Source organism: Narcine bancroftii, chromosome 4, assembly GCF_036971445.1.
Source record: "Narcine bancroftii isolate sNarBan1 chromosome 4, sNarBan1.hap1, whole genome shotgun sequence".
Lineage (NCBI taxonomy): Eukaryota > Metazoa > Chordata > Chondrichthyes > Torpediniformes > Narcinidae > Narcine > Narcine bancroftii.
The window spans coordinates 42,666,337-42,681,030 of NC_091472.1; the positions used below are offsets into that span (position 1 = coordinate 42,666,337).

General features: G+C 43.4%; 1 pseudogene; it reads right to left on the reverse strand.

The window, feature by feature from the left end:
* Window positions 1-11,706: 11,706 nt before the first annotated feature.
* On the reverse strand, window positions 11,707-13,316 carry LOC138762367 (general transcription factor II-I pseudogene; annotated as a pseudogene).
* Between the last annotated feature and the right edge of the window lie 1,378 nt (window positions 13,317-14,694).

Here is a 14,694-nt window from a genome sequence, read left to right on the forward strand (position 1 = left end):
GCAGGGTGCTGTGCATCCTTGATAATTGCTGCTGCTCCCCGACGGCAGGAACCCCTGAAGGTGTTCTCAATAGTGGGGAGGGTTTTGCCTGTGATGTCCTGGGCTGTGTCCACTACGTTCTGGAGGGATTCACGCTCTGGGGTATTGGTGTAATCACACCAGATGGTAATGCAGCTGGTCAGCTCACTTTCCACCACACATCTGTAGAAATTTGCTGGGGTTTCTGGTGTCGTACCAAACTTCTGTAAACTCCTGAGGAAGTAGAGGAAGCAGATCAATCATCTGGATGATAATGTGGTAAATTGGATCAGAAAATTTACAGATGACACAAAGATTGGATGTGTTGTAGGCAGCGAGTAAGGTTTTCAAAGCTGGATCTGCTGAAATAATGGGCTAAAAAATGGAAGGTGGAATTTAATGCAGACAAATGTGACGTGTTGCATTTGGAAAGGACAAACCAAGAGAAAACATACACGGCAAATGGTAGGGAAATGAGGAATGTGGTAGAACAGAGGGATCTGGAAATGCAGATACCTAATTCTCTGCAAGTGGCACCACAGGTAGATAGGGTTGTAAAAAGAGGTTTTGGCATTTTGGCCTTCATCAATCAAAATATTGAGTACAGGAATTGGCATGTTATGGTAAAGTTGTATAAGACAGTGGTGAGGTCAAATTTGGAATATTGTGTACAGGTTTGGTCACCTAACTACAGGAAAGATATCAATAAGATAGAAAGAGTGCAGAGAAGATTTACTAGGATGTAAATCTAGGACATCAGGAACTGAGATAAGGGGAAAGGTAAAACAGATTAGGACTTTATTCACGGAAGCATAGATAAATGAGAGGAGATTTGTTAGAGGTATTTGAAATTATGAGGGGGTAGACAGAATAAATGTAGATGGGCTTTTTCCACTGAGAGTAGGCGAGATTCAAACCAGAGGACATGGGTTAAGGGTGAAAGATGAAAATTTTATGGGGATCATGAGGGGCAACTTCATGCACAGAGTGGTGGGAGTGTGGAACGAGCATTCAGCTGAAATGGTGAATACGGCTCGAATTTGGACAGGTACACGGATCTGAGAGTTATGGAGGGCTATGGACTGGGTGCAGGTCAGTGGGACTAGGCAGAAAGATGGTTTGGCCCAGACTAGAAGGGCTGAATGAGCCTCTTTCTGTGCTATAATATTCTATGTTCTATGATTGTAACTCTTGTGCATTTATGTGGCTATAGTATACTTCATGACCAACAGTTTCCCAGTGAAAGGTTCTGTTCAGAATGGAAAATACAGTAAAACCCCTGTTATTTGGAATTCAAATAACTGGCAACATCAAACAACTGGCAAAATAATAGGAAAATTACTGGGTAAAAAATATGGAAGCTTAAAATTGGCACACTTTGCCATTAGCACTCAATTCACATAACATGCCTTCTCAAGCTACTGAAAAATTCACTTATCTGACATCTACCAATCTGCGAAGGTGCTGGATATTAGGGATTTCACTGCGAGAATTGAGAGAAAATATTATTTAGCAGACTACTTGCTATGATTTCAAATAGATTTATTGGAAAAAGTTTAAAATAAAGGGTAGATTGTCATTACTTCTTACCATATACTGAGTGGAAGAAAAAGATAATCCTTTGAATGTTTCATCATTCAATTCACTTGAATTAAATTAGTGCACAAAGTGGTGTTCACCATCTTGTTCTGATTGACTTGAGGAATCACAATGAATTTTGCTTGCTCAGAATGATGTTATCAGGCAATTTTGTAAAAAGACAGATTTTTAAATGTTAATATTGCTTTATCACATACATAGTTTTTCCTGCTACTATAATAATCCACTAATCCCACTACCATTCATACTATTTGATTTTTCTCTTCCAAACCCAGTGATTCTAACAGGAAATTAGTTCCTTGGGTCCCTCACCAATCCACTCTCCAATGCCTCAGGTGCCGTTCCCTTTGTTCCTCAGTGGAGATTCCTTGCAACTTTGAACCCAGGCTTTGAACCACTCCCTTCAGTTCTTTTAATGCTAATTACATCTTTCACAATCAAGAAGCAATATGGGACATTATTTATATTAGAAGTAGTACAGAACATGCCGTGTGCGCTATTATTTTCAGACTATAGTTGATCAAGGAAAGTGCCACACCCAGTCTGATATTATCTTCAGGATGCTATATACAGGATCAAAAAGTATTGAAAAGGTGTAAGAACTCAGGTCCCCTATTAATGCAGCTGTAGTGCTCCACGGCCACAGTACTAAGACTATTAAAGTAGGTTAGCACACAACAGAGATCAAGCTAGAAACCTGATGACTTTTATTTGTTGACTTCACACACTGACATGGTTAGTGTAGCAGTTCGTGCAACATTATTACAGAACCAGTGACACAGGTTCGAATCTGGAGCTGTCTGCAAGGAGTTTGTATGTTCTTTTCATGTCCATGTGGGGTGCTCTAGTTTCCTCCCTCCCTCCATAAACATATGGGGTTTGTAGGTTATTTGGGCAGTACCCACTCATGCTACCGTGTTGCATGTCTAATAAAAAAAAAATTATCACTATGTTTTTGGTGACCATTCCTATTATTTCAAAGATCTGACTACCTTTCTGTAATAAACTTATTTCGGAGCTTGGAGCTTTTCTCAAGAGAATAATGTTGCTAAAGATTTTTTTTCCACAAAAGTTACTGCAAGCTGATTAGAAAGGGTATAGCAGTCTCCCCTGTCAAAAGTGTCTTGTCTTTTCATCGTATTGGTTCCAAACGTGGATATGGAGAGATTGCCAGTCTGAAGTGGTCTTTGTGCTCTGGTCTGATGTCCACAGGGAGCGAAGAATGCCAGCGACTCATTTCACATATACTGAAAGAATTATTCTGTTTACACTGGAAACAAAAATAGATGCCTTGTGGGAAGTTGCCAACCCTCTGGAAGTTATTATGCAGTCTGTAACAGCAATTTAGCCACACTGGAAGAGCAGACACATATAATTACTTAAATTACTCCTTGATAATGTTTGCATGGACATTTCTACTTTATTCATTGACCATGTAAATACATCTTATTGACTTGCATCCAAAGTGCAATAGTTTCATTTAAATATTAAGCACTTCTACATTTCACTCAAAGTATATTTCTTTGCAAAAAAAAAGAGCAAATATTGCCGGTGAAGTTTGTTTAACTGCTGGTGTCAGATGTTTACTATTCCACAGTCGACACACTGAGGCTTGATGTTATACAGAAGGGTTTGGTCACTGTGGAATGAGGATTCTGTAGCCTTTGTAACTAATTAAAAGACTAGTGTAGTAGTTTTGTTTGCCAGGTGCAACAGAACTTAAAAGGATTGTGATTTGAGGAAACATGGCCACAACATTATCAGGGGCATGGACACATAAGGATTCCTTAGCTTGAATTCCCTCTAGGAAGATACATTTATCCTTGTATCTATTTGAAAATATTACTAAGCAAGTTTATTTCTACTTCGTAACTGAATCACCTATTTTTTTTTTCCTTTTTGAAAGTTACATTCTGAAAGGCCACAAAGATATTTGTTGTTATTTTGGTACAGTCAGGAGAGAGTCACTATCTCGGAGGATCCCTCCTGGACCCAACACGCTAATAACATGATGAAGAAAGCACATCAGTGCCTCTACTTCCTCAGGAGTTTGCGGAGTTTACAAAGGTTTGTTATGACGTCGGAAACCCTGGCGAATATCTACAGAGTGCGCAGACCGGCTGCATCACGCACTGGTATGGGGGTACCAATAGCCCCGAGCGTAAACCCTGCAACAGGTGGTGAACAGAGCCCAGGACATCAGGAGAAAAACCTTCCCTACCATCAAGAACATCTCCAGAAAATGCTGACATTCTGCTCTCGTGGCTGCCATCAGAAAAGAGGTATATGTGCCGCAAGATTCACACGACCAGGTTCAGGAACAGTTGCTACCTCTTCACCATCAGACTCCTCAACAACAAACTCAATCAGACTCAACTGATTCTTTTTCTCTCTGCATTGCACAGTCAGTTTGTTTACATTTCTTTATTTGTTTACTTGTTTACATTGAGTGCAGTTTTTATTTTGCTCTACCAGTAAGTGGTAATTCTGTCTTGCCCACAGGAAAAGGAATTGCAGGGTTACATATGATGTGATGTATGTACATTGACAATAAATCTGAAAGCTGAGAGGTTTCCCGAAGACGACAATGAAGCAGGCTTTGCTTGGAGTCTGTGAAAGGGCTTGATGCTGACAATATGGGCTCTGACTTGAAGATAGAGGGAAAAAAATAGCTTTTTTGCAGAACATGCCCTTCTTGAGGTGCTGACCCGTACCCAAGGAACAGTTTTTGTCATTGTTTTCCACTAGGCCAGCTGGGTTGAGCTGTTTGCTAGCTGTGGCTCCTTCAGCACCAAAATGGAATTAGAAGCTGACCAAAGCAAGTATCAGGTTTGGGAGCATAGGTCATCAGAGCCATTATCAATGGTTAACATAGAACATTACCACACAGTCCAGATCGTCATCCCACGAAGTTGTGCCGACTTATATAAACCTATTCAATAAACTAAAATTTTTCTACCTACCTCACACACATAACTATTTATTTTTTAACACATCCATGTGGCTTTCTAAGAGTTTTTGGAATTTGCCTATTGTACCAGCCTCCTCCCACCACCCTCAGCAATGCATTCCAGAGGAAAATAAAAGTGAGGCCTTGCCAGAGCTGCTTTAACAGGGAGCGGAGATTCAGTGCTCTCCCAAAATCTCCTTCCACCCAGTCCTACTGCTGACAGCTCCATACAGGCTTTAAGTGGCCTGTTAAAATCCTGCGACTGCGGTATCTGTGTCCAAGGTGGCCATGCCTTTGTTCGGCTGTGGCCAGCAGGGGTTTCAGACTCCAGGGAGGCAGCAGACAGGTGCAGGCCACTTGTAATGGGGAGAAGAATTTCTGTTGAGAAGAAGCAGAGGAAGAGGTCACGTGATGGTGGACAGAAGAGTAAAGAAAAAATAGAAAAAAAACAGATAGAAACAAGTCCAGCAGAGAAAGTGGAAAGAAAGACAAGGAGCCTGCAAAGAAATGTGTAGCCCTGAGGCAGCCCCAGGACATTGGGACCGTGGAACCACGCGGTGAGGAGGTCAGTGGGGCCTACTCAAGGCCACTGTGGGAGGAGGTCGAAGGAGACTCACCTTCTAAGGAGAGCCACTCAGCGTCGAGTCGGGCAGGCAGTGCAGAGCCAAAGAGTAGTGATGAAGAACTTGGGACATCGCAAAGGAGAGTAAAGTCAGGAGGAGGCAGCAATAGTGGCAGCGGTAATGGCGTTGGCCACACCGGCAACCCCGTTGGTGGCAGCAGCATCGGCAACATAAGCGGCAGCCGTGTCGGTGGCAGCAGCATTGGTGACAACAATGCCGATGGCAAAAGCAGCGTCGGCGGCAGCAGCAGGAACGATGCCAGCAGTAGCAGCGGCGGCGTTGGCAGTGGTAGCGGTTGCGTCAACGACAGCAGCAGTGTCACCGCCAGCACTGGCAACAGTGTCAGGCAGGCCAGTGGACACACAGGAGAGGCCTGGCAGTAGCGGGCAGGAGAAGCGTTGCAGGCACTGTCAGGAGATCGGCCCGACCTGCGGCCAAGGTGAATGCCTGCAGAGAGTGGCCGAGAAGAAGAGGCGGCGGGTGACAGGAGAAGATGGCATGAGACGCTGAGGAGGTGGCAATGGAGAGGTTGGTGAACAGTGGTGGAGGAAGCGACGGTGATGCGGAGGAGGAGAACGGTGGGAGGATAGGGCTGTGTTCGCAATGGGTGAAGGCCAGTGACAGAGAAGGGGAACTCATTGGGGAGAGTATCAGGGCAAAGGTGATTGTGGAGGCCTCGGAGGCCAGACTGAAAAGGGGACTTTTGAAAGAAATGGGAGAAATAAAAATGGCTATGGGAGATTTAACGGGGAGGGTTGCTAGTGTGGAGGATAGAATAGAGAGGGTGCCGGACATGCTGGAACGTTTGGAAGGTCAAAGGGATGTCTGGAATAAGGATGCCTGGAGAAACTAGATATGCTTGAAAATTTTCACAGAAGGAAAAATGTTAAATTTGTGGGATTAAAGGAAAGGGTGGAGGGGGATGACCTGATCAAGTTTATTAAAGATTGGATCCCTAAGGTTCTGGGTGAGGACAAGGGAGGGGGAGATAGAATGAGCCCACATGTCTTTTTTCCCCCCAAGCCAAGTCTGGAGCAGTGGCCCTACTTGGTCTTGGTCAAGTTTGAATATTTCCACGATAGGCAGCAGTAGGGGGTTCAGCTCTGTCTAGGGGCAGAAAGATTTTTTTCTTTCCAGACATAGTGGGGCGCTACTGAAATGAGGGAAACAGTTCGATGAAGTATAAAAGGTCCTATGAAGCAAAGGGGTGGAATATCGGCTATTGCATCTAGCAACACTCAAAGTGCTATTGCCTCGGTTGGGGGGGCGGGGGGCAGGGTGGAAACAAAAAGTCCTGTACAGAGGCAAGGGAGGCGATGAGATTCACCAAATCCCTGGAGGCCACCTGGGAGGAGAGACAACAAGCCGGGGGAGAGAGCTGTTGGCTGGAGTGAATGAAGGTGTATGTATTAATGTAAATAAATTTTCTGGTTTGAGGATGTATATGGTTGGGGAACTCGGGGATGACGCGAGAGGAGAGGGAGTAAGATGGGTGTCGTGAGCACACCTCGGTTTGGTAAGTGAATTGACACCAAACAGAGTGTAAGTGATGCCGGGAGGGAAAGGAGAGTGGTCTAGGGGGTTAGGAGGAGGAGGAAGGGTTGAATGGGCTGGATACATTATATTGTTATTGTTGGCCAAAGATGGTTTTCTTTTTAATTTTGTTTTAATTTGCCCAAGTTCTGGGTGAGTGCAGACGTGTGCGCCCAAGGTCGGTGGGGGAAAAATGGAAAGAAGATATGGGCCAAAGTGTACTGGGAAGGTTTGTGGATGTAATGTGACAGCACTGCCCCCTACCTAAATGAAGGACACACCAGCTGCCAATCGAGGTTTGGTTCTGCCCCATCCATTAGTGCACATCTTACTGTTGATACATGTAAATTGCCTGGACTGCACTCTCCATCCTGCCCATACTTGGTCTTGGGACATTGGCTGTTGTAATTGGCTTAATCTTCCTGGCACTAAGCCATTTAATTCTGCTAATTACCTGGGATTGACCCTCCAGCAGTATAAAGGTGCCATGTATTCTTTTTTCTCCCTCTTTGCCAGCTTGGGACCACCCTACTTCACTCCAGGCCTAGAAATGTGGAAGGGCACTGGAGAAACTGTTGGTAAAATGTGCACTTTTAAAAGGGTTGGGAGTGTTTAATTCGTGTCTTTTGTTGCATAGAGCCGGGCCTGCACTGAGTCGAGGGGTATTGTAGTGATTTTTCCTTGATCATTGAATGTACCAGTTCATTATATGTGTGTGTATTTTGTTCCCACACTATTTTCCCCATATTTGTTATTAATTGTCCACTATTACTTTCCAATGACTGCTGTAAACTCTGTGTGTGTGTGTGTGTGTGTGTATATGCTGCATCTGTTACCATTTCCCACACTTGCCTTCTGTAAATAAAATCCTTACCCATCAATTGTGCTCAGAGTCCTTGCCTTTGAGACCTACCAAACCTCTTTTCTCTCTCACAAAACAAAGGAGGGAGGGGGGGGGGGGTGGTAAAGATATTAGGATGACCCTGAGGTGATCGATGTGATTATTAAAGTGATAAATATGAATGTTAATGGAATCAATGGAACGATACAGAGGAAGAGAGTCTGGGTACATCTTAAAAAGACACAGGCAGACTTAATATTTTGAACAAGAAACCCATCTCACAAACCAAGAACATACAAAGTTGAAGAGGGAGTGGGTGGGTCAAGTGGTGTCGTCCTCCTTCAATTCTGGAGCCAGGGGAATGTCTATCCTGATAGGGAAGAATGTTCCAGTGGTGGTCCGGGGGATGGTCACTGACCCCATAGAGAGATTTGTGATGATGCATTGTGAAATATGGTCAGAATCCTGGTCCCTGATGAATGTATGTGCCCCAAACTAGGATGAAAAGTTTATATAAGATATATTTTTGAAAGTATCTGAAGTGGGGGGGGGGGGGGGGGGGGGATGGGAAAGGTACTGATTGGAGGGGATTTCAATTTTTATGGATCTGGCCATGGAATAATATAGCAATACTGCTAAGTATAGTACATCTAGCATAGTCAAAAACAGACCCGGGAATGTCCATAGCTTGGGATGCAGAGAAGGTTTTCAACCGACTGGGATCTTCTGTTCAAAGTGCTGGAGAAATTCTGACTGGGACAGACATTTATCAATTAGGTTAAGGCTCTTTACCATGAGTCTCGAACCAAAATTATTACAAATGGGCAGATATCTCCGGTGTTTTCCTTGAACAGGTCAAGTTGCCATTTTTCCATTGCCATTCATACCAGCTATGGAGCTGCCGGTGGAGGCCATTCGGTGGGATCCAGTCATAAGGGGGTTCAAATTGTGCCAGGTAGAACACAAAATCAGCCTTTGAAGAATCACAGGTGGTGGGGGGTCTTTGGCCGGGCTGAGGACCATACTGGAGGATTATGGGAAGGTTTTGGGGTACACAGTGAATTTGGATAAGAGTGAGTTTATGCCTCTGACAAATGTGGATTACGATCAGTGTCAATGTGGCAGCGAGTTCGAGTAGCCAATGGAAACATGGGGGGTCAAAGTAGATAAGGACTTATGTAATTTGTATAAGCTTAATTATATCCCTTTGCTCTGGAAGGTTAAGGAAGACCTGGTCAGATGGAGGACTCTGCCCATTATATTGATGGGAAGGGACAACTGTGTCAAAATGAAAGTGATGCCAAGGTTCCAATATCTTTTCCAGTCATTTCCCATTGCATTGCCTCGGGGGTTTTTTTTAAGGTGCTTAACAAGTGTGTTAGGAAGTTTCTGTGGAATGTGAAAATGGCTAGAATCTCCTTGGAAAAGTTAACATGGAATTATAAATTGAGGGATTTAAAATTAGCTGACTTTAAAAGTATTATTGGGCATCCCAAGCGAGATTTATCTCTTTGAGGGAGAGGGGGCCCCAGCTGGAATGCTGATTGGGCTGCATTCGTTAGGTGAAGAGATAGCCAAAGAATTTATTTATACATGGGATGTAAAACTACTCTTAAAAGAAAACGGATAACCCCATCCTAAAACATGTACTTCAGATGTGGAAAAGGATAAATAAGATATTGGATGGAAGGTGGGAATATCCCCCAAAATGTCCCTGACTCAGAATAATTTAATACCCTTGACTCTGGGTAATAAGATCCTGGACACCTGGTGCCAGAGTTGGATCAGGTGTATCGAGGATTGTTATGAAAGAGGGAAGCTTATGTCATTTGAGCAATTGAGAAACAAGTATAATTTGTCCAACAGAACATTCTTCTGCTATTTCCAAATAAGATCTTTTTTGAGGGAAAAATTGCGACCAGCAATGACCTTGTCTGGACGTAGTGACATGGAGATTCTAATTCAAAAGGGGAATGTGTGTAAATTTATTTCCAAAGTGAGGATCTGAAACTGAGCCTACAAAGGGAGAGATGGGAGTAGGACTTGGGTACAACAATTAATGAAGAATGGTGGCAGGACCTGAGAGAAGGGGGTTGTCAATGCCAGATACAGGATGGTGCTGTATAACTTCCAGTACCAGTTGTACCTTCCACCTCAGAAACAACATAAATCAAAGTCTGAGATTTCAGAAATGTTTTTTAAATGTGGTGTGGAGGTGGGAAATTTCGTCCACTCTACCTGGCTGTGCTCAAGGGTGAGACCTTTTTTGGGAAGACTTAGGGGATATTCTAAAAAAAATTGCAAGAGTGGATTTTCCACAGGACCCGGAGATGTTCCTCTTGGGGGATGTTGGAAAAGTGCAGTTCAGACTGACTACATTCCAAATTTTGTTTATGAAGGTTGCTTTGGTGGTAGCCAGGAAGTGTATAGCAGTTTCGTGGAAGTCCAACTTCCAGCTGAATACTACACAATGAAATATAGAAATGTAGAGTTGCTTTCCCCTGGAGAAAATCACATATAACCTATGGAGGAAACATGACACATTCATTAGAGTATGGCAACCTTACTTGCAGTACATTGGTACTCAGATAGATTGATTTCTTTCCCCCCACACACCCTTTTAAATAGGGATAAGGTTAAATTATCCCAGTATGGCCAGAGGTGTGATTACAGAAATAGGACGGCGCGGACAACACACCTGCACTTTTCTTTTCAGGTCCTTCATTCTCTTTTTCTTTTGTGTTTCTTTCTTTTTAGTGTTCTCTTTGAATGTTGTGGGCCCCATAACATTAGTTAGTTAGTTTTTGGAATGTATTTGTTGAGACAAATACAGACTTTGGACATGCATATGTACATGAATAGCTTTGCTTATTGGATTTTGTAAATCTATGAAAACTAAAATAAAATATTCAAAATAAAAGAAGCAGAGGAGAAGGCCCTAAGGATGGTGACCATAGTGGAGGACCAGCAAGTTGCTCTGTGACTGAAGGACACACAGAGGCGGTGTAAAGACTACTATCCATAAAAAAGCTGCTTCGAAGGCTAAGTGTGCTCTTTACTGTGACCTGTGACGCATTTGAGGAATTTATGACAAAGTCCAGATGAGGTTTTAAATGGTTCATTAATTAACACAAAACGACTTGTAACGTTAATAATCATGAAGTTACAAATGCCTATTCTTAACATAGCGTAACAGTCCAAAAAAAAACAGAGCCCCACTCACCCACCGTCTATCCCGCTATACCAGTCAATGCAGGATAGCTAATGTCCAATGGCACGAAACCCCTGCGTTTGCACCAACAAACTCCTTGAATAGCGCATGTGCACTGTAAAAAAACCGAACTTGTACAGCCTCTGGACCCTGGGATGCTACCAATGCCCGCAACCCCTATCAACAACAATAAACAATGTGATCATGTAAATTCTGGCTCCTAGAGTACCAGCCTCTAATTCCTATGTCTCAAATAATAATTACACAATTATAAATAACAATCAAACAATGTATGTTCCAATATTATGCAGATCTTATTTCTTAATTCTTCATAAGAACAGCCCAGAGGTTACCAGCACATAGTCTTGAAAAAGAGTGATCGTTACCAACATTCTGGCTGAGTAGGGTCTGCAGTCTGTGTAGTGGGTAAGAGGTAAAGTCCAAAAAACAACAAAATAAAGTGACTTTGGGCTTGTCAAATTTCTTCTGTATCCTGCAGAAGGTAGACTCCACCAATGGATATGTTCAGAAAGCCACACCCGGTCATGACATTTAAGTCCCCCTGACCAGAGTGATCCCAACAATTCCTCCAGTAAGCCAGGAGCCTTAAAGGCGCCGTATCATACACAATGACCGTGATGTCTCCCAGTGCAAAGCTGCGCCTAATGGCAGACCATCTCTATTGTTCCTGTAGTTGGGGAAGACACTCCCCAATCCATCCCCTCCAGACAAGTTCAACACACACTGCGACGAGAATGTATGTCTTCCTTCTGAAACTGCCACGGTGACAGTCCCAAGGAGCAGAAGGTGGTTTGGCGCAAGCATCTCAAGGTCATTTGGATCTGCAGAAACCCCGGTGACTGGATGACTGTCGAAGATAGCTTCAGCTTCACATAAAACTGCATTGTGATCCCACTCGACAAGACCCTGCTCATTTTTGGGTGGAATTGAGAACTTCTCGCACTGATCCAATCAATCTTTCCTGTCTAGGTATTCCAAACCATGTAGGACTTCTGAAAGTAATTCCATCTGGTAATCCTTCAACATTGAGATGTTATATCGAACAAATTTGGGAACCGTACATGGAACACAACAGAGAAATCCTACCGCGGACCTCCACCACCTAAAATGACAGAAGGAGAAGAAGACGAAATGAACTGACCCAGTCTGTAAAAGTAGATGACACAAATTTCTTGTTTATTTTCATTGTGTGATGACATTGTTTAATGGGTTTAATGTATCATATATGTTGAACTTGGTGGGAAGGGGGGGTGAAGGAGGGAGGGAAGGGAGGGGGGAAAAAGGGAGAAAATGACACTGCGTATATTCAAGATGGAAATGTTTGTGTGTATTTTGGTCAATATGGTTCATAGTGTGAAAAATAAAAAAAATTAAAAAAAACATAGAGATGCTATGCATTGGACTCAAATAATGGTACCTTCACTGGTTGTGGAAGATTCAGAGCTTCAGCAGATTTTGTATTAAAAATCTCCTTAACCTGTTTACAGAGTTTGGCAATTCTAATATTCCAATCTTCTTTTCCTGTCAGGCTAGATATCAGTATATTGGCCTCATTGGACTCTAACCAACAGATTTGATCTTTTAATAATAAACTTAATGTGATTACTTGCTTGCAGGATCTTCTCTAGCCTTGGACTTCCATGCCAAGAAGGACTTCTGAACGAAATGTTGTCAGGTAAACCTTCCACATAGAGCTCTTTAGGGTGAGATTCAAATCTCCTATAGGGAATTACCGTTGCTTGTGTCTGTCCCTAGAACAATCATCCTCCTCAACTTAATGATCCTGGTGTTCCACTTTTCTTTGGCTCCTGGAACTTTTTTTTTCTGGAGTTGTTTTTTCACATTCAGTAGTTAACAGTTTGGGTGTTTTTTTTATTAACAAATTTTATCCTGCCTTTTGTTAGAAGGATCTTTTCTAATCTTGGAATTCCATAGGTGGAGCGTTTCCTGAATGGAATTCCTTCAGGTAAATCATCCACACAAAGGTCATTGGAATTGGACTGGAAGAGTGGATATGGGATCACAAATGGTCCGGTAGCTACAGTGGCTTGAGCATGTTTCTTTTCAGAGTTCTTCCTCTTGCTTTCTTAATCAGTAATTCTAGCATTCCATTGTTGAAAATGGAATTCCACAGATTTACACTTATCTATGGCCCCAGCGTCCATTGTCTGCACAGTATTCTTTGGTTGCTTATTTGGCAGGAAATTTCATCGCCTTCAATAGTAACCTATTTATGGGTCTTCACTAATTTCAGAATGTTCCCACTGAGCTGAATCATCTGCTGTAAACGCCTCTTCAGCCTCATCACTTGGCACACAGGCTTCATTCTGCAGCTCTCCTCCTGGAATGCTGTATCTATAATAATCTGGATCTTCCGATTCAGCTTTGATTGAAAATTGGTTCAACTTAAATACTGGGTAAATTATCATCACATGGGTCTGTTTTCTCCTGCATGGCAACAAAGCTGCCAGTTGGCATGTGCGCATTCTCTTTCCCTGTTGGCTGTTTTTGGCTCCACATGTTGAATGGTGCTGTTTACAGTCTGAGGGCTTAATTGTTTTATATTGTCCTCAGCAGACTTCCTAAGGACAAAGTTCGCACAACTTGGAAAAGAAGTTGCTCCAAATAGATACACTGTAATTCTGCATTCCACCATGTTCTGACAGTAGTTTCCATCAGGCCATCACAGGAACCGTAATAAGTCATCGTCTTCAATTGGTACTTTGACCTGGTGGAACATTGCTTCGACAACTGCAGTGACGACAATAGGTTCCTTATTCTTCTTTCTTCTTTGGCTTGGCTTCGTGGATGAAGATTAATGGAGGGGTAATGTCCACGTCAGCTGCAGGCTCGTTTGTGGCTGACAAGTCCGATGCGGGACAGGCAGACACGGTTGCAGCGGTTGCAAGGGAAAATTGGTGGGTTGGGGTTGGGTGTTGGGTTTTTCCTCCTTTGTCTTTTGTCAGTGAGGTGGGCTCTGCGATCTTCTTCAAAGGAGGTTGCTGCCCTCCGAACGGTGAGGCACCAAGATGCACGGTTTGAGGTGATATCAGCCCACTGGCGGTGGTCAATGTGGCAGGCACCAAAGAGATTTCTTTAGGCAGTCCTTGTACCTCTTCTTTGGTGCACCTCTGTCACAGTGGTCAGTGGAGAGCTCGCCATATAATACGATCTTGGGAAGGCGATGGTCCTCCATTCTGGAGACGTGACCTACCCAGTGCAGTTGGATCTTCAGCAGCGTGGATTCGATGCTGTCGGCCTCTGCCATCTCGAGTACTTCGATGTTGGTGATGAAGTCGCTCCAATGAATGTTGAGGATGGAGCGGAAACAATGCTGGTGGAAGCATTCTAGGAGGCGTAGGTGATGCCGGTAGAGGACCCATGATTCAGAGCCGAACAGGAGTGTGGGTATGACAACGGCTCTGTATACGCTAATCTTTGTGAGGTTTTTCAGTTGGTTGTTTTTCCAGACTCTTTTGTGTAGTCTTCCAAAGGCGCTATTTGCCTTGGCGAGTCTGTTGTCTATCTCGTTGTCGATCCTTGCATCCGATGAAATGGTGCAGCCGAGATAGGTAAACTGGTTGACCATTTTGAGTTTTGTGTGCCCGATGGAAATGTGGGGGGGCTGGCTGATGGAGGACCTCAGTTTTCTTCAGGCTGACTTCCAGAACATTTTGACAGTTCCTTATAGGTTCCTTATAGAACCTAGCCAAAACTCCTATCAATGTATTGGTCAGGTCTGGCCCCCTGTTTGAGCTGAGAATTTAGTGAATGCCCTTTTGTGGATGCAAAACCCTTGGTGTGGTAGATACCATTTTCTGCCATCACTATCTGCCAAGACACCATCTGGTACTTTCTCTGAATAACCTTTGGATATCATGTCAGACATGAAATTGGT